Here is a 20,940-nt window from a genome sequence, read left to right as displayed (position 1 = left end):
GTGGACCTGGGGTCTTTATTGTCTCTCCTTTGTTCTATTGACAGGCCACACATTCAACCATAAACTTTTGAACATCATTTTTATGACCTTCCCCATAAAATGCCTTCTTGATCTTGTGATATATTTCCAAGAATCCTGAACATCCTCCTATGGTGTTTCTATTTGACCTTAATTCTTGAAAAACTTGCAATAATATGTTGTTAATGCTTAAGAACTCTCTAATTTTTTTCAATGTTTTATGGATTTACTATTCCATCATAGATTTAATTTTGTTAGGGTTTACGTTAATGCCTTCCAAAGATACAATATGAACTAGAAATTCCACTTCTTGACTTCGAAAGGCACACTTGGAAGCCTTTGCATATAGTTGTTGCTCTTCTAATAGTTTTAAGACCTTGTCAATATGTTGCACATGCTCTTCCCAAGAGTTTCTTTAGATTATTTTGTCATCAAAAGATGCTAACAAAAAAATTGTAATGGTTTGAAAATATAATTTATTAAGGTTTGAAATGTTGAAGGTGCATTAGTAAGGCGAAATGGCCTAACAAAAAGCTCATAATGACCTCCATGTTTTGTATAGACTATTTTGGGAATGTCTTCTTGCCTCATTCTAATTTTATGATATCTCGAATGGAGATCCAACTTGGTAAAGAAATTTGTTCCATGTAATTCATATAATAATTCATTAACAAAAGAAATGGGAAAGTTATATTTGATGGGCATTTAGCTAGATGTCTATATTTTGGACACATACATCATGAATCATCCTTTTCAGTAACCATGAAAATTATTGAAAACAAAGCACTTTGACTAGGTTTAATGATGCCTACCCATAACAAAATGTTACCAACTTAACAAGAACTTTACCAAGTTCTTATTTTTTGGAGGTCCCATCAAACCATGTTTTTCAAGTTGATTTTGAGAAATGGTGATACAACATCACAAATTTTCCATTTCAGGTGTTAGCCTCCTGTTGCGACAGGTATTCATCTTTCATGATCGACATTTTTACATGCCAAATGTGTCATACTTTGCATGTGGCAACGTTCCATATTTGCTACAGAGGCCAAAGAAGTGTCTCATGAGAGTGTGCTAGTCTAAGTGCCACTGCTATGTTTTTGATAAGTTGATCCATTTTTTATGAGTTTTCAGTTAAGGGAGGGCCAAATAGCTTAATCTTGGTCTCCCTAGGTTTCAATTTCCTGTTGTAGAATATAGAGAATGAATATTTGTCCAAACAGCGTAATCTTGGTAGATTTGTAGATAGGTAGAGAAACCAGGGTGCTCAACAGCTTAATCTGAGCCCCTGGATGATATAAGGGTACATTTAGATAGGAGGGCAGTCAAAAGAAAAAAAGGATAATCAGGGTCTGCAAGTCCAAGTGCACCCATGCAAAAAGAAGAAAAAATTCTAGGTAAGTAGGCTGGGTAAGTAGTTTTGTGGTTGCAGAATCAAGCTATGTGATACATTTCATGTTTTTTAATGTAATAACTATTCAGATCACAAGTATAAGGCAATTTCCCTTTGGAGGAGCTCAAGCGAGGCATGTCTAATTCCCCTTTCTTCTAAATCTCCAAATCACTCACTAACATCCCCTTGAGGACCTTGGGATCTGCCCAACCAGTCCTGTTATCACTTCATTTTTGTAAAAAACCAAGTCAAGCTTTGACTCTCTTCAGTGAAAAGAAGCCACATTTCTTGTGTAAAAATCATGTCTCCACAGTCCATTCACTTCCTATGTCTAAGTTTCAGCTCACAAGCTTAGCCTCTCCCCTACACTTCACCTCACAAATTCATATTAACTCCTAACTCTACTATCTAGCTCCCTAGATCATTTCCTTATCCCCTATTATACAAAAAACTATATAAAATCCCAAAAATATTACATATCCCACCCTATAGCACTATAGCTATGTACATACAGTTCTGGGAAATGATAGTCCATCTGGGGCTACTGTCAACCCATCCGCGTCCTAACCCTGGGATTAATCTAACCTCTGGTTAGGCTAATAACCTAGATCCACCCCTTTACCCTTAAAACCTCACTATCCTACCTTTCGCGCACATAAAACCCCCAAACTCCGCATTAACCTAAGGTTTTCAACCCCCGTCGTGCATTTTTGTTTAAATATTACGGGCGGGTCCCGTCCCTAACCTCCCGCTACCTCGCCTACCCCGCCAGCCGTCCGATGGCCAGCACCCCAGATCAACGGTGGGCGGGTGTTTTCATATACCGATCCACCGGAGGTTAATGTCCAGGGGATGGGCGGTTTCCCTGCCGTACCCCTGCCACGTGTCAGCCTCCCGGTGTGTTCAGAGGCCCCTCTCCCAATACCACCTACGCGGAAAAGCGGTGCGGGAGAAAAACGGATACCGCCTCCGCCGAATGACGACAGCGCCATGTCTTCGTGACGTCATCAACCTACGTCAGCCTCCTGCCACCGTGTCCTGTGCCACATCACTGCCACGTCATCACCCCACCGTACTGCCACATCACCCTACTGACGTCACCCTACCACATCACTGCCGTATTGGGACCCACCACTGACATCATCACCGAAAAGGGCGCGAAGCACGAAATCTGTAGCAAGGGATGCCCAAAATGAAAAACCGAGGCAGTTATCGCTAAGAAAAATAGGCCAAAATGGAAGCCCTCTCATGGCTCGGCTACCAGCGGGCCCGAAATTCACAAATTCACAGGAATTTCTTCGCGCAAGATTCAGAAAAGGGGCAAAAACAGTTCTTAAGGCAACAAAGGGCCGAACAGCAGCCATAAAATGTCGATGGGACAATTTAAAGCATTCAGAAGACAATAAGGAGCCCAGGTTCAGTGAAAGTGTATCAGAGGAAGCGGCAAAGACTATCAGTTAGTGTTTTTGGTGGAAATCCGTATTTCCAAAGCAGGTAAACATTAAGAGGCCCCCATCAAAGTCAATAAAGCAGTGTTGGGCCATCAAAGCTCACCAGATCAAAGTTAATTCATAAGGCCACCTAAGGGCGGCGCTGCAGAAATCAAAGCATAGTTATGGCAAAATGCCAGCACAAGGCTCTAAGGACATCATAGTTACTCATTTTTTGAGGCAGCTGCCCCTAGCGCAGCATTAGATAGATATTTTGGCATTTATTTCAAGGATATTAGGTTCAAGACACTTATTGCATCAGATCTGTCTCAGATATGATTATTGTAGATATTTTGCTTATAAAAACCACCCTAATTTACTATTTAGAGGGTTGGTTGGTTGATTCGCTCCACTAGAGACTCACTCTATATACTTGATGTTTTCCTTAATCAAAGACTGCTGAAAAGTTTGGAGGATGGACTGTTTACTGTTTGTTTGATGGTTGAAGAGTGAATGTGGAATTCTTGTGCTGCAACATGACTCAATAAGTGTTTTCTACCTCTGTTTTCCATTGATATATGCTCATATCATACATATGTCACCATCTAAAATAGCAGGAAAAACAAATAGCTTAAACTTTGTTTAACTGCACTCTATGCTCAATTTCTGTTGTTTCTTTAAGTTTTCCTCTGAATTGGTAATGAATATGAATTCCCTTTGGCTCATATTTCCCCCGATTCACCTATGTTTGACAGTTATCTAGGGATTCTTTATTGCTTCTAGGTAGAGATCATTCACCTTCCCTCTGTTAAGCTGAAAGAGAGATTCTTAATTGCCTCTCAGTCCTTAGCCTTCAATCCATCTCCATTTAGCTTGAAAGTTGTTTCATGTGTAGCTATCTTGCTCCATATTCCTCTTGTGACTAAGAAAACGCACCAATAGCCCTACTCCATGACTCCATGCCCAATGGTTTGAACTTATCACACTATGCATTACCTCTCTATTTGGAAGCGTCATCCTTCCCACCAAAACTTAAACAAAACCCCTTGAACTCAATAACTAGCCTAAAATCATCATCAACAAAGCTAAACCATTAAGAGAGAGCCCTCTCTGATTGCAGGTAGGCTAGGACCTACAGTCCAAAGATTGGTTAGTGGTTACCTCGGCCGTATCCCTTAAGGAGCCAAGGGACAACCTGAGTGTTAACATCAGGGTCAAAGTTCCAACATTTTTTAACCAAGACATTAAAAATTAAATGTCATGATTATAAAATATAAACAAAACCATGTGAAATGAAAAAATGGTGATGTAACATCACCTCTTTCTTTTTTATTTTGTTCAGGGTTAAAATTCAAACATTTTTCAATCATGGCATTAAAGGCCAAATATCATGACTACAAAAGAAATGAAAAAATATGTTGAAATGCAAAATTGGTGATGCAACATCATCTCTCTTTTTTTCACAGTTAAAATTTAAACATTTTTCAATTATTCCATTAAAGACTAAATATCATGACTACGAAAGACATGAAAAACATTTTTAAATACAAAAGTGGTGATACTACCCACTTTTCCTTTTAGGTTAAAATTCAAACAATTTTCAGCCATGACATTAAAGACAAAATATCATGACTATGAAAAAAACTAAAAGTCAACACTTAAATTTGTTTGTTTCTCCCAATTTTTTATAAAAGGCATCTTTATAAGTTTTTTCCAAATTTGTTTAACTTTATTTTATTTTTGGAGTTAAAATACCAATTAATTGACATTACAACCTTGACCACTAGTACCATAACATGAAGAAGAAGAAGAAGAATACATAAAGTTGATTGTGAAACTAAAAGTGACATTATATAGAAAAAATTAATTTTTATTATTTTTAAAATAATTTACATATAAAAAATTGAGGAAAATGCACGCTCTCTCTAGTGCCATTTGGAGAAAAAGGAGAATACTAAGAAGAAGAAGACATAAAGTTGATAGTGAAACTAAAAGTGACATTATATAATTTTTGTTTAATTATTCATTTTTTTAAAATAATTTACATATATAAAAATTGAGGAAAAAACTCTCTCTCTCTCTCTATGTGTGTGTGTGTGTGTGTAGAAAATCAATTTATAAAATAAATAATAACCTTTTATTCCAAAAAATATTGAAAACGCTAATTTAAAAACTAAAAGAAATGAAAATAATTAAGGAAAAAGGCAATTTTTATTTAAATACAAAAAAAAATACAAACAAAAATTGGAAATCTAGATTGTCACATAGAGAAGGTGTTGGAAATTACATCCATAGCTCACCCCAAAGAACCAAAAGGACAAAAAGAAAGAAAGATAAGATAGCTATAGATTAAAGAAACCAAGTGGAGAGCAGTTCTAACGTGGATAAGGATATTTTATTCACCTCAGTGCAAAAGGAGGTGAATCTTAGTAGCCTTCATTAATAGGAAAAGGACATGATGAAACTATTTCATATAAAAATATAGGCCAAGAAGACAAATATTGGTGTTTTGTTTGACTCAAGTTCATAGGAAAATGCCATTGCAATAGAGATAGTCAACGAAATGAGATTGGAGGTTTGATATAATCTTATCCAATATCCATTAGGATGGGTAAATAAGGATGCATAAATAAAGGTATCAAAAAAATAAAATAAAATTGGTATCATTGTTGATTTTATTAATGAAGTATAATTATATGTAGTTCAACTTGATGTATGTGGAGTTGTGTTTAGGAGTCTTTGTATGTACATGTGGGATGTAATATTCATGGGAAGAGTTAACTTGTTGTGTAGGAAGTCCTTTCTGGAGACAAAAATGATCCCTCTAGTCCTATGGGAGGTTCTAGCAACAAACTAGACAAATATGTGCAAAATTTCCTGGTTTATATCAAAACATACAAAGGAGGATAGACGACCTACCTCATTCTAATTCTAACACCCATTGATGTCATCCCCATTCTTCTCGCTTCCAAGTTCAATCCTCTCTACGTCGTTGTGTATGAATACCTACAAGGAAGCTCAAACAAAGACGACAAATGCATACATAGCATAATTCATTCTACCGTAAACTATGTGACAAATCAAGGAGTATCACATTAAACGAGTAATGATTTACACATTTATGGAAAGAAAACACATAATGTATTATTAATAGAAAGTAAGTGAAGAATACAATCACTTAAACCTTGATGTTGGAAGCCTCCTTTGGATGAGTTTCCAAGTCCTACCCAAGACCTTCAAGCACTCCTATCTCCTTAGCAAAATGGGCAACATTTAGGCATAGTTTCATCATAGGAGGGCAACCAAGAAATATCCAACCAACAGCTAACCAAAAGTAGATGATAGGGGTTTGATTTATAAGGAATGAGAGGGATTTGAGGATCCATAAAAGGAGCGAGAGGTTCCCCATTTCAAGGGGAAGATCCATGAAAGTAGGATCAAGAACCAGGAATGGGAGGTCTCACTTTAATCCTCATTCAACTGCAACCATCTCGTCATTCTCGATACTTCTAGTAGGAGAAGCTTCTCCTATATTTTAGGAAAAACTACCTGAAGAGGGCCAACACGTATTTTCCTATCAAAAGGTGCACTGCCAGCGTCGGTCACTAGTTAGACAAAAGGTTACCAACACGGGTTTGTCTACTAAACATAGTGTTAGGCTTGTAAAACAAGGTTTTGGATAATTTCTTCAAGGAAAGTCTTCTTCTTCCTTCAGGGATGATTTTGAACATTTTTCATGGTGAATACATTGCTTTTGAAAGCTTTCATCACTTTGCGACACTTGCGACATTGACGACAAAAAGTGTGACACTTAGGATATGAGATTGGGAGTGTGACAAAATATTGTATAACAGATGCCCCCTAAAGCATGAAGTCAGAATGGAGAGAGATGGCTGAAATGCTTTATAAATCAAGGCAAGGACTTTGGACAACCACCATCAGGAGACTTGCAAATCACACATAATAAAATATATATGGCATCTCCGATGTAAGTATGCTCAAAGTGTAATCATATAACAATACATAGATCCACGACATGGACGCAACCATCTGACTAGAAAGGATCATGTGCATGGATCCATGACATGGACACAACCATCCGAATAGAAGGGATCATGTGTAAGAAACCATCTGAATAGAAGGATTATATGTATAATCATGAATACTTAATAACTCCACGCAACCTGGATTTATCAGATGAAACCTAGGGTCTTCATCTCCATCCTGATCCAACCAAAGTACAAATCTAACCATGTGAATAAATGGGTTGAAGTCGAACATGGTAGAAACCACCTAATTACCAGTCAATGATGTAAGCCATTAACAGGCATGAGAGAAACCACCAATGATGACAATGACTCTCAAGGTACAAAAACATAATGTACGAATGTGAACAATGAAGCTGAAGTCAAACACTCACAGAATCATTCGATTGAAGGCCAATGATGTGAACCTATCATCGAATGTGAAGAACCTTCCATTGAGGCATGCAAGCTCCAAGGTACTGAAAGGGAGTTTCTAGATCATTTTCCTAGATAATGAGCTGGAGTTGAAAGGAAGTGATCCGTTGAAGGAGGGTCATAATGTTTCCCACATCATCGACACGAAACATAGGATTTTGCAGAGTTGGCAAGAGTGGTTCAGGATTGTTGCAGAAAAGCCAAACTAGGTATAAGTGGTTTGAATTGTAGATGGGACTTATCTTCAATGTATTGGTGACACGACTTTGGAATTTAGCACCATTTGACTCAACATAGGATCAGAGGTCATGATGATAATAGGATATAATCAGATGAGAGTTAAATGGATTCCCAAAATCCAGTAAGGCAAGTTATGAAGTGAGGATAATCCAAACCCAACACGAGATACAGAAAAGTGTCATGTTCAAGAGTGACATGTTGCCTTTTATGCAAAATATAGGATATAAGTTTGCTTCCATTTTTCCCCACTATTTCTAGTGAGTACCTCTTTATTTTTAATCCCAAGCTTGAAGAGGATACCATATGATTGTCGTATAAGTTCATCCTTCAGATGAATCCATCCTAGTATTTTTAATGAGCCTTAGGAAGGAGTAGCTCAGTTTCATCATGGTGACAAGTCCTTAATTGTTTCATTTTTACGAGTCCGACAGAAGGATAACTCAACACCTTTTTCATGTTTAGAGAGTTTGAAAAAGAGGCAAAAAGGAAACTCCAGAGGTCCATTTCGTAGATAGTCTCTCAAATCCGAAAAGGTAGAAAACAATTTTCTAGAGAACCTCTTAGCCATGTGTTGTGGGGAAAAATGCCTATGCAGGATGATCCTATCCACCTAAGGTGTGATAGGGCCTTAGCAACAAACAGAAACAACTATTCTAGTATTCTTCCTTTATGAATTAAGAATGAAGAGAGATGGATGGACTAACCGGTGTCTTCCGTTTGTCCCTCGATCCGGTTTCTCTTCTCTTTGAGAGTTCCCAGCTACTTGCCTTCTCGCTCACCCAGCTTCAACAGGTTCCTGCAAGATCACAAGAAGGGAACACTACATGAAGACATAGATTCATATTCATAACTAGTTCAGGATTAGAAATAAACCAAATACACTAATGCAATCATACATCAAAGACACATCAGCATATAGGAGAAACCAAGATAGCTTTATTGATGAATAACAAGGTTCAGGAGGAGATACAACCAAAATAGTTCCAATCCAGCATCTCCTTCCCAGCAAATGAAATTCCTATCTTCACCTCCCTTCAAAGCATTAAGCACCCAATGATTCCAATCTCAAACCAACAACAATTCTTTGCAATAACCAAATTCCAGCCTCTAGATCTCATGGAGAAGAGATCCATATATAGATGTTTGGAGTGAGGATGAGTCAGCTTGTGATATGACTAGTGTCCTCTCTCTCTGTCAGTTCTCACTTCCACTTGGAGACTAAGAGCCTCTTACTCATCACTTAGTCGAACTCAGCAAGGCAAGTGTCATGGAGGAAGATTCTAGAAGCTTCCACAGTCTTGACACCTCTCACAAGAGACCCTGACATTTGTCATTTCCCACTCAGCGCACCCTGGTATTGCTTCTACCTGCGTTGCAATGCAACTAGCCAGTGTAGCCTCTGCATTTCAACGCAGGCAGCTAGTGGAGCTTCTGAATTGATCCTGAATTGACTTGTTTTTGAGCAGTTTCTGGTGGAGAACTTCTGTGAATTGCTGTGGTTTGTTAGCCTTGTTCCTCTAGGGGTAGGAACAACATGTTTAGGGACTTTGGATCCCTTGGATTATGGACATTTCATGCTTATAGCTGTAAGGCACAAAAATGTCTATAACACCATGTGTGACTAAGGTGTTCCTTTTTCATACATTAGTCTATCTCAGTCCAGAAAAGGGTTAAACTTATATTGAGTAGACATCTTTTCATTTACTTTTACAAGTTCAAAAAGACAAGTGCTCAAAAATATTTTCATATTTTTGGAGTCTAAAAAGAGCTAAAAGAGGACTTCGCCTAGAGGAATGAGTGGTATAAAAGGATAACAATTGGTCTCGGTCATGATGGAACTTCTTAAAACATGTGAAGGTCAAGAGGTTGGCTAATAGAGCCACTCATCGCATATGTTCCCTAGGAAAGGGCAAAGCAACCAAGTGAAAGTGTATGATTGGACAAAGAGATCGTGACGATGGAATGAAAAAACCAAGGCTCATCTAGCAAAAGCAGGCTGAAAAAATGGCAATTACGAGAGGTAAAAGTGGGAATGGTTTCATTTTTACAAACATGGGAAACTATGCTTGAACTTGGTTTCATTTTTACACAAGCTTGAATCGGAGACAAACTATGCTTGAAGTTGGTTTCATTTTTTCACAAGCTCGAAACATGAGAAAAATAATGCTTGAGATTTGTTTCATTTTTACAGAAGCTTGAAACGGAGACAATCTATGCTTGAGATTAGTTTCATTTTTACACAAGCTTGAAAGAAAGAAAAACTATGCTTGAGATAATTTTGCATGCCCCCAACATAATGACTCAAATTGAGGTACATGCCCCCCAAGCTTCATTTCATTCACCTAAGTAGACTACTAGTCACTAACAGGTAGATGGAATGAAGGTTCATTTATGAGATCAAGCGAAAGACTCAATTTGGAATTTATGAGATCTAATCAAAGAATTGAATTGGAAGGGGATTTGTTTCATTTTTTAACGAACTTGAGAATGAAAAGAACCATGCTCATGACACCTCGTTTCATTTTTTAACAATATTGACACAAGTAAGGAATTCTGCTCATGACACCTTGTCTCATTTTTTTATGAGCTTGACACAAGTAAAGGAACTCTTCTATATATACCTTGTTTAATTTTTAACGAGCTTGACAGAATACAAGGAACTCTACTCCGACACTTTGTTTCATTTTTTAAGAAGTTTGACACAAGAAAAGAACCATGCTCATAGGGACCTATTTCATTTTTTAATGAGGTTGACATAGTAAAAGAATATCCCCATGGTACCTTGATTACAACCTATAAGAGGTCATAGCTTCCAAGAGGTTCTCATCAGATGTGAGAACAATACTCTAGAAGGGATACATGTCAAGGGATCTAATGGAAAGATCAAGTTCAAATGCCCCCAGTACATGACGTACTATGTCATTGACTAGATCAATAGTAGATGTGGGCATAGAAGAGGTGGATACATAATTAACCTATGGCGATGGTGATGCCACATGCATACAAGGACCATTTAAGGAAGATGCTTGATCGAAAATCAAATTAGGACCAACAAACAAAAGGTGATGAATGGCCACAATTCTTCCTTCATGCAAGAAACACATGACATGAAAGAGAGAAGAGACAAGAGCTCCCATGACATAAACATAGTCATGACCGAAGATTCAATTAAAATACAAAGGGCCTTGGACAACCATCACATCGAGATAGGTGATTTTTCCTCCCAAAGTAATAGGAAAATTCAGAAGGATCCCTAAGGGTTGACTAGTTCCTCTGTTAAAAGCTAACATATTTGGGTAATAGGCACAAGTTATGGAGAACATAAAGCTTTCCAAGTAGTTTAGGACAAACCACTAATAGATGCACCTTCATCTATGATTGTGCCAGGTATGAGTATATTATAAGCATGTACTGTGATCTGAAAGGGCACATAGGAAGGAAGACGCTATCTTTCCAGTCAACTCCAATCAAAGAAAGTGACTAAACTATTTGGAGACAGTGTCAGAATGGGAGGACTGCCCTCTTGTATTATGGGAATAGGAGGATACCCCCCCTATATCATGGGAATATGAGGATCACACCCTATATCGTGGGAACAAGAGGATTTCCCCCTAATTCTTTGGAATCTAAAGAAACTAAAAGAACTTGAGAGGTATGAAGTTCACTCTCTATGGGGAAGGTATGATCAACTAAAGGTGGAATCGAGTCAACCCTTTTCTCAACCAATGATTGGTCGGGAATGTATTCGTGGGATTCACTTTCAAAGAGTGAGGGATTGACTAGAGATGAATTTTGATCAATCACTTGGTAAACTAATGGAGGATGAGGGGGAAGCTTTCGATAACCAGTCAGAAGACAAGAATGGGAAGCAACAAGGTTATCCAACACATTAGAGGCTTCATTCATATACGTACTCAGGTAAATAAGATGATTCCCTTCACATAAACAATAGGGAAATTTGACTTTTCCCTTTTTCCCATGGGCTTTACTGTCACTAGTTAAAGGTTTATCACCAACATGATCTCCAGAGGTTGATGACAAAGGTCGATGTGAACCTATGGACCACAATTCTATTATCTTGGTAATACTAGGACATTCTCAAAGAAGGTGGTCACCCTTACAAATCTTGAAAGGAAATTTCACTTTATAAAGTTGATTGGAAGATTTTTCAACATCAGTTGCATATGTAGCAATGGTCACTTGGTTGGCCCTTTGTTTATTTTTCTTCTTCTTAATCTTCCTTTTCTTCTTCTTCTTATCCACCTTATTACTGTCTTGTAGGATTTCACCAGGCGAAGAGGAAGAAGAGGAAGAATACCGAACAGGAGAAGAGAGAAAAGAGTCAAACTTAGGCTCAACCGAAGGTTGATAATGTTCAGGTGGAGGAGAGCTCGGTTGAGGAGAAGTTTGTACATTCAAAACCATAGGGGTTGAAAATAACCAAACTGGAAAACTAATGGTAAACCCAGGAAGGGACAATGTTTCCATATAGGGAGCACCAACATTTCCAAAAGAAGGAAAAGGACCCGAATTCCTGTTAGAGGGGTTTCCCTGGTTGGTGAACTCGGGAATTTTTTCCATTAGTCTCAACCTAAGATCTACTAATGAATATTTCCATAGGAAGGATTTTTTTCGCAGTTAATTAATTGATTTTAGAACTTAACAAAAATAAATAAAAAAGGGGTAACTAGGCATAAAGTTTTGCCAAGTAATCGTAAACTACAATATACACCTTGGTGAACCAAGGACTTAATGCATGACAATCAATATCCTTGAATTTTTTGTTCGGTATATCACGGTATAAAAGGCAACATACTTGGTTACCTATGGATGGATAACAACCTATTTGGGACTCCCAAAATATATGTGATAGTACATGGGAGTGTAGTATGTAGTAGTGCTCTCTAATGCGTAACTGTTTAATGAGAGTGTTCCCATATACTTACCATGTGTGGAGCACCTTTGATATACCCAAAAGTACTGGAGAATGGTCCTATACACTTCCGTACATGGAACGAGATGTCAACCTAGGGATACAATGTTTGAAAATAATGACAACTCCTACGTTTAATGACCCTAGAACAGGTCTCTAGCCTAGACCTCTAAATGTTTTTGTTAATGTTCCAAATGCTCCTTAGGTTAATTGAGGTAAATTTTAATGTTGATCTTGGATTAAGGTTCAGCTTTAAGGCTCAAAGATCAATGTCACCTGAGCACACCTATGATGCAACTAATATGAGGAAAAATGATTCTTTTTATTTCGATGAAAGCTATATGTTGTAGGAAAAAAGGAGAACATTGATGCAACAATCAAGTATGCAAAAAACAAAGCTTCCTAACTAGAATTTTCAATTTCAGTATTCCAATGCACACACCAAAAGTAATTTTTTTTTTTTTTACTTTTATTCTCAATGGATAAAAATGAACTTTTCAGCTTTCAACACTAAACAATGTAATCTATGCTCAATGATAATCCCAAAAATGGTTTTTCAATGAAATTTAATCTAATGCAATTTGAAAAGTAAACTTTGAGATAAAAACTAAGCAAATGCAAATGTTATTTCTTTTATGGTTCTCAAAAGAACTAATAATTATTTAATCAACAAAAAATTAGTATTCCTTCCACACATACAAATAGGAAACATTAAATTCAATTGACCCAATAACTAAAGACAGAATAAAATTTCACTTTCACTACTTCAAATAATGGGATGGGCTTTTGCAAACCAATAAGAAATAAACAAAAATAATCTAAAATTCTATGCACACAGAGTAGGAGAATACTTCAGAGATCAAGAAACGCTAGACCTTTCTAATAAAAACCCTAAACAAATCTCATTTTTTGGATCAACGCTACTTTTATGGTAAAAATCCAAGCTGATAAGGTGGATCAGTGCTACTTTTATGGTCAAAGCCCGTGCTGACAGGGTCTTCAGTGTGACTGTAATGAGAAAAATAAGCGCTGACAGCGTGATTGTTTGTGATAAAAGGTGCGTTGAGCAAGAAAGTCTTAGGAAAATGAGGATAAATCCAAATATGTATCTGGACTTGACACTCTAAAGAATGTACTACTTAGAATGCATACCCAAAATGAACCTAAATCACATATCACATGTAGGTTGGAAAAATAAAAAAGACAAAACTTAAAAAGGTGTTTTGAAGTGCTATAATCTCCCCAGATGAGTCTCCATTTTTTGTGTGCAGGAAATCATTTATGTGTACATAAACAATCCCTCTAGTCCTATGGGTGGATCTAGCAACAAATTAGACAAATATGTTCAAAATTCCCTAGTTTATATTAGAAAATAAAAAAGAGGATAGATGACCTACCTCAATTTGATGCTAACACCCATTGATGTCATCCTCAACCTTATCACTTCTAAGTTCCTCTCTACGCTATTTTGTGGATAATATCTGCAAGGAAAATCAAACAAAAATGACAAAGGCATACATAGCATAATTCATTCTAACATAAACTATATGACAGATCAAGGAGTATCACACTAAATGAGTAATGATTCACACACTTATGGAAAGAAAACACATGATGTATTATTAATATAAAGTAAGGGAAGCATACAACCACTTAAGCCTTGATGTTGGAAGCCTCCTTTGGATGAGTTTCCAAGTCCTAGCTAAGACCTTCAAGCACTCCTTTCTCCTTAGAAAAGTGGGCAACCTTTAGGCATAGTTTTAGCATAGGAGGGAAGCCAAGCAATAACCAACTAGAAGATAACAAAAAGTAGATGGTAGGGATTTGATTTATAGGGAAAGAGAGGGAGTTGAGGATCCATAAAAGGAGGGAGAGGTTCCACATTTCAAGGGGAAGATCCATGAAAGTAAGATCAAGAACTAAGAATGGGAGGTCTTGCTCTAATCCTCATTCAACTGCAACCAACTTTCTATTCTCGAGACTTATAGTAGGAGAGGCTTCTCCTCCATTTTATGAAAAACTACCTAAAGAGGGCCAGCGTGGATTTTCCTATCAAAAGGCACACTGCCAACGCTAGTCACTAGTTAGAAAAATGGCTACCAGCCTGGGTTTGTTTGCTAAAAGTAGCATTGGGCTTGCAAAACAAGGTTTTGGAAAAGTTATTCAAAATTTCTTCAAGGAAAATCTTCTTCTTCCTTTAAGGATGCTTTTGAACATGTTTCATGGTGAATACATTTTTTTGACAGCTTTCGTCACTTTGTGAAATTTGCGACATTAACGACACATATGAGACTGGGACTACGACAAATACTGTATAACATAACTAGTACCACCTAATAATGGATAGGAAATACTTCAACATCAATGCACCCAAGGGAAAGTCAAATATTTCAATCATATGTACCAATCAAGCTAAGAAATTAATAGTTCTAGAAAGAAGTATGTTTTATTATTCTTAAGAGAAAATTAGTTTGTAGATGATTCAATGAGAGAAAAGGCATTCGTAGAGGGGTGAAGTATGGAATAGAGACAATGACTATAATATTTTCTATAGGAATACATCATATTGTTATGGGAACCTTAAGGTATACCACCAAAGAGGTAAGTGGAGAGTGAGATCTAATTATTTTTAGATTCTCCATTTCCAAACATCAAGATATACAAGCAGACCATTTTAAAAGTAAATTAGGTGAGGAAGTAGTTGTAATAATTTCTAGAGCATGGTGTTATTCGACCAAGTACCTCACGTTGTGGTTCACCCATAATATTTGTGCCAAAGCAGGATGGAACTTGGTTAATGTGCATTGATTATAGGAAACTACAAAATTATGCTTGAGAATAGGTACCCCCTCCCTAGGATTGATGACCTATTGAACCAATTGCAATAAGAGAAATGGTTCACCAAGGTGGATTTAAAATCAAAGTATCACTAGGTTTGAGCCAAAGAAGAATATACCTATAAGATTGATTAAAACCAAATAAGGTTTGTATGAGTGGTTACTCATGCCATTTTGTCTATGTAATGCACTAGCTACATTCATGAGATTAATGGATGATGTATTATGCCCTTATCTAGATTCATTTGTTATTGTTTATTTAGATGATATACTATTTTATAGTGCTACCTAGGAGGAGCACATCTCGTTCTTGATGCAAGTGCTAGAGCCTTTGAAGAAGAACTATTTATTAGCAAATCCTTTGCAATGTGAGTTTTCACAGTAGCCTTTGGTGTATTTGTACAATTTGATTGATGAAGGGGAACTCGAGATAAATCCTCCCAATATGGAGGTCATAATGAAGTTGCTAGTTCTTATAACAGTTTTTGAGGTTAATAATTTCACTAGGGTAGAATAGTACTTGATGAAATTTACAAACCTCATTTTTAGTAGCAGATGCACCAGTCTATGCCATAATAATGAGTGGAAATAGTTTCTAGTGGAGGAAGAGTCAATAGAAAGCCTTTGAAGAATTGAAGAAGAATATTAGTTAAGCACCGGTTCTTGCATTACCAAACTTGCAGCAACCCTTCAAGTGGAGATAACTATGAGTGGGTATTTTTGGTTGTGGATCCCAATTATCTTCATGATTCAAAGGTATTTTCTTTAGCTTCATTTGGATTTCAATTCCTAATGAGGGATGTAGGGGGATTTATCCCCTACTTCTTTTACTAGGGTGTCCAGGATGGGAAGAAACAATTCATTGGATCCCCCTTATTGCGAGGACTCACGAGAGGACCCCAAAGATAAATTTTTGAAAAAAATGCCTTCTAAAACATTGTAAATTGATAACCAATCTAAATCATTCATCACTAGGTCATACTATGATGACAACTTTTGTGTTAGGGTTTTCTTTCCCTATAAGGAAACCTTCTTTATATGATAGAATTGTATTGTGGTTATGTATTATTGACATATCATTATAATTTAGAGTGATAAGACTATGAGAGAGACAAGAGGAGGTTTTAGAAAAAGTGTTATAGGTTGTATCCTTTCATTTTATTGGATGGAATATGTTATCATATTAAGACTAGTTTTTTTTTTTGTTTCCAAAAAATGTTGACAGTTTCAGTATTAGAATTTTAGTTGTAATAGATAGTGAAATTATCGATAGCGAAGCTATCAACACTTTAAGCGTTTTGAAAATCTTTCTTAAGAAATTCACTGACGGCGAGCTTATTAGCATTTCCGATAAATTTACATGTCGATTGTCAGCGCCAAAAACAAATTTAAAATTTAAAATTTGGAATTATGCTGACCATGTTAGCGTCAATGATGAGGTATGAAAGTGTGCCATGGGTAAGTGTGAGGTTAAATCATAGATTTATCCACCACCACCAGTGTAGAGTTAATTTAGTAATCATGGGTTAAAACGTGTTTCCTACAAATCATAATCATTTTTCCAAATCAGAATGATTTCCCTTATCCACCATTAAACTCATTTCATTTTGTAAGTTTGTGTTTTCATTTGTAAATTTGGTAAATTTTCTATTAAATTGGTAAAGTTTGACAAGGGAAATTCTGACATTCCCACTATTGACAAATTCTAAAAACTGGTAGAAAGGAAATGCTGACAATCAACCTGTCAGCAAAATCGCGAGTGAAAACCCTGTTTTTCCTGTACAACACAATAATTTAGGGTACACTTTCCAGAAAAATAAGAACGATTTTTAAGAAAACGAAATATTTTTTTGTCCACAACAGACTAATTTAGAAAAAATTCTCTCATTTTTCTAATAACTATCATGGATTTTTATTTTCAAACAAATCACTGGAACCTACTTTTCAGGATTTCATGAGGAAAAAGCTCATGGACAGTTGTTGAGTTAGATTCCACCTCACCAAATTCGACTTATTGGTACTTATCTCCAGCCATGATGCCAACAACAACATCATACTTAGATGCAGATAGGATTAGAAAGCTTTATATGCATATATTTGAGATGTACGTTGTGATTATTTAGAATTTGTAATTAAAGATTTGCTAAAAAATGGTTTTTAGTTAGTTTGTCTTTTCTACGAAGACAGAGACTGAAGAATGATAAAGGGTTGGGTTTTTTATCAGAAACTTATTTGTGCCTCGTGTATTTTCTGAAATTTTAATAAAGGAAGACTAATTCTGCAGCATAGATTCTTATGTTGAGAGAGTTTGGATATGTGTTTCCCTATTTTTGGTTTCCTTCTATGTTGTCATATGTGTATTCTTCTATGACTGATAAGAGTAAATAAACAAAAATAATATCTACTATGCTTTGTTTATATGATCAGTTTGTCACAAATTTCAGACTAATGCTTTAAAGTATTCATCCTTTTGGTTCTCTTATAAGTATAACATTGTCTTCTTATTCAGCGTTTCATCCCAACATTTTTAAAATTTCAGAGCATATCATCTACCCTACTTCTGTGATGGTTTTAGTTTGCCTCCTTGTTAAGGTAATTATTTGACTCCATGCCCAATGGAAATGTATCAAACGCTACCACATTTTTGAAACCCCATTACAACACATCATGTCACTATGTTAAGTACATAACCAGTCATTTTGACTGAGTTATAGAATGGATCCCCCTTCAGATTAAAAGGGATAGCTTTCAATTCAAGAGATTGCTTAGAGGTTACCGCAGTTATTTCCTTCCACAGCTAGGGATATTTCTTAGTGATAATAGAATAAAAGGAAAGACTAGTTATTTCTCTTAGGATGTACCCTACTTCGAGTGAACCATGCATTTGGTGTATCTTTTGCATTATTTATTTCTATGTTTTTTTTACGCATTCATTTTATTTGATTACTATGTGATTTGATTCCCAACAATTGGTATCAGATATGGAGGTTTATTTGGTTAATAAAACTCACAGGAAAGGAGGGTTGTTGGTTCGAGTGGGAGTAGTGGAAGATGTTTTTTGGGTCAATAATTTTAACGGCTAAAACTACCACCTATGGAAGATGCAAATGGAATATTGTATATATTAAACAATTTTTTTCTCCATTAGATGGAATAGAAAAGAATACAATGAATATGTAAGATGAAGAATGGGATATTCTTGACTAAAAGGAATTGTGGACAATATTATTTTGTCTAGCAACATTAGTCACACTTTCAACATGAAAAACTTCATAAACCCTCAACTTCCAAAAAGGTATTGGTTTTGGAGTGTTAATTTAATATGGATATGATATAAGGTGGGTTTTTTGTTGATAATTTAAATGATTTTAACATGATCACCAGTCAATTAAGTCCTATATGAGTAAATTTTGATGATGAGGTTAGGGATCTTTTTATTTTGTCTTCATTGCCATAAAGCTAGGATTGCTTGATCATGGCTATGAGTAATTTTGTCTCTATTTCGAAGACTAAATTTTGATGATGTTGTTGGTGTTATCCTTAGCGAGGAAATGTGATAAATAAACATAAGTAAGATGTCAAGAAATTATTTAACTATAGAGAATAGGGGAAGAAAAGGTGAGAGACAAAATATCCTATGGAATCATGGAAATTCTGAGAAGGATAGATCCAAACCTAGAGGGAGGATAGAATGTTTGCATTGTGGTAAGAAAATAAATAAGAAGAAACATTGTTGGTCTCTAAAAGAAACAAAGAAGAAGATGCACAATAGGAGAATAACAAGGAAGGAAATGTAGCAAGTGGTATCTTAAAATATGCTTTAATCGTTTAAATAGATAAATTGTTGATTCTTGGGCGATAGACTTATGGGCTTCATTTCATGCCACACCAAATAAGAAATATATTTAAGATTATGTTCAAGGTGAATTTGGACATGTTTATTTGGGTGATGATTGATCCAATGATCAAATCTTAGCTCAAAAATGAAAGTGCCTAGAAATTTTTGAAATTGGCATCAAGTTGAAGTGTTCATCATTCTGAATCCAACGATGTTCATTTCACCTCAATTTGATATTGTATGCTCGAGTTAGCATGTTCTAATCGTTTGGCCCAACAACTAAAAAATTTGAAGGTTTTCTAACTACGCAGTTGACTGGGCTACTGTACCGCTCACATAATCCAGGATGACTGGGAATGTATGAGCTAATGAGAGATTTTCAATTCTAGCCTCATATTGGTCGAATTGTCATAGCTTTATTGGTTCGTGATTTTTGAGGTCGCCAATTAGAGTGTGCCACGTGGCCCAACTAGAGGCCGCCATGTGGCACCACATGGTTTGTGAAAATTATGGTAGGGGTCGGATAGCCTAGGCAGGGCTCAAACCCCTGAATTTTGGTCCACTAATGTAGTGCTCTACCAATCCGCTTAAGCCATGGTTCTTAATACCATAGGGCTTAAACACCTTTTACATTTTAACTTGGCACAATTTTGGAGGAGGGGCCAGGTTGTCAAGCCCGAGCCCTGGTCACCACACCAACATAAAATCGGGTGAAAAAGGAGGGGACCTTGGTATCTTAGCAAATATCTTGGTCATAATTCTTCTGCACATCACCACCGATGAGAGCAGAGTATGAGTGTTGGCAGAGAAGGGGTTTGGCAGAGCCCTAGGCTCTGGTAATATAAGCCTACATAGGACCATGGCGAAGGGCTTGGTGGAGGGATGTCTATAACGAGACCAACCCCAGGACATATGGCCTCCAACATGACTACGATGGATCAACATGAAGGGCTCTGATGGAAATGGCGAGTTGTTGGCCTGACCCTTGGCCCCGTGGGTGTCAATATAACCACGAACCGGGAGTTAAGGGCGAAGTTATGGTTAGGGCGTGCGGTTAGCCCTGACCGCTAGTTGCATGGCCCATGTGGCCAAATTATTCGACATAACAAATATTGGACAATTTAATTATCCAACAAAATGAACCTTTGATGGGTGAAATTGTTGCCTTCGCAGTGGAAAACAGGGCGAATTTGTAAGGAAATTAGACTGTTAGTCAGATTTGTAGGATGAATAACAAAGAAACTAAGGAGATAACTTGTGGAAGCCATAATTGGGAGATTTTTTGGCCTTTTGGAGCTCAATATTAGTTTAACTATGGTTTTTTGGATATTTTTTGTTTAGAGTGCATCTAAAGAGACCTTTTGCAGGTTCATTTCCATGGATGTATGGATTAATAAATGTTCTAGAGCAGTTCTTGAAGGTGTTTGAGCATGGAGAAGGCCTTGTAGGGGTTTTCTTACCTTCAAAAGTTTACTGCAGTAGCTTTTACTTGTAGGGATTAGCTCATTTATTCTTTTCACACTATGTTTTCTTGAGGAAAGCTTTCTCTTATATTTCAATATGGAATTGAAGTGCTTGTATGATCATTATGCTCATTTTGAGATGGATTACATGGTTTTTGTAGGAGACACCTTGTGTTGCTGATGGTTTCATGACTAGCTGTAGGTTGCAATGATTTTTATAGTCAGAGTTATTTGCAGGAGAATGTTTCCTTGAAGGGGAAACTAGCCACTTGTTTTATCAGCAAACTTTACGTACTATTTTTCACTGAATATATGGAGCAATCTAGTG

The sequence above is a fragment of the Pinus tabuliformis genome, chromosome J (assembly GCF_031772625.1).
Source record: "Pinus tabuliformis cultivar Carrire ecotype Pingquan chromosome J, CPIR1, whole genome shotgun sequence".
Classification (NCBI taxonomy): Eukaryota; Viridiplantae; Streptophyta; class Pinopsida; order Pinales; family Pinaceae; genus Pinus; species Pinus tabuliformis.
The sequence above is the reverse complement of the archived record's forward strand: the minus strand, read 5'-3'. Positions refer to the sequence as shown.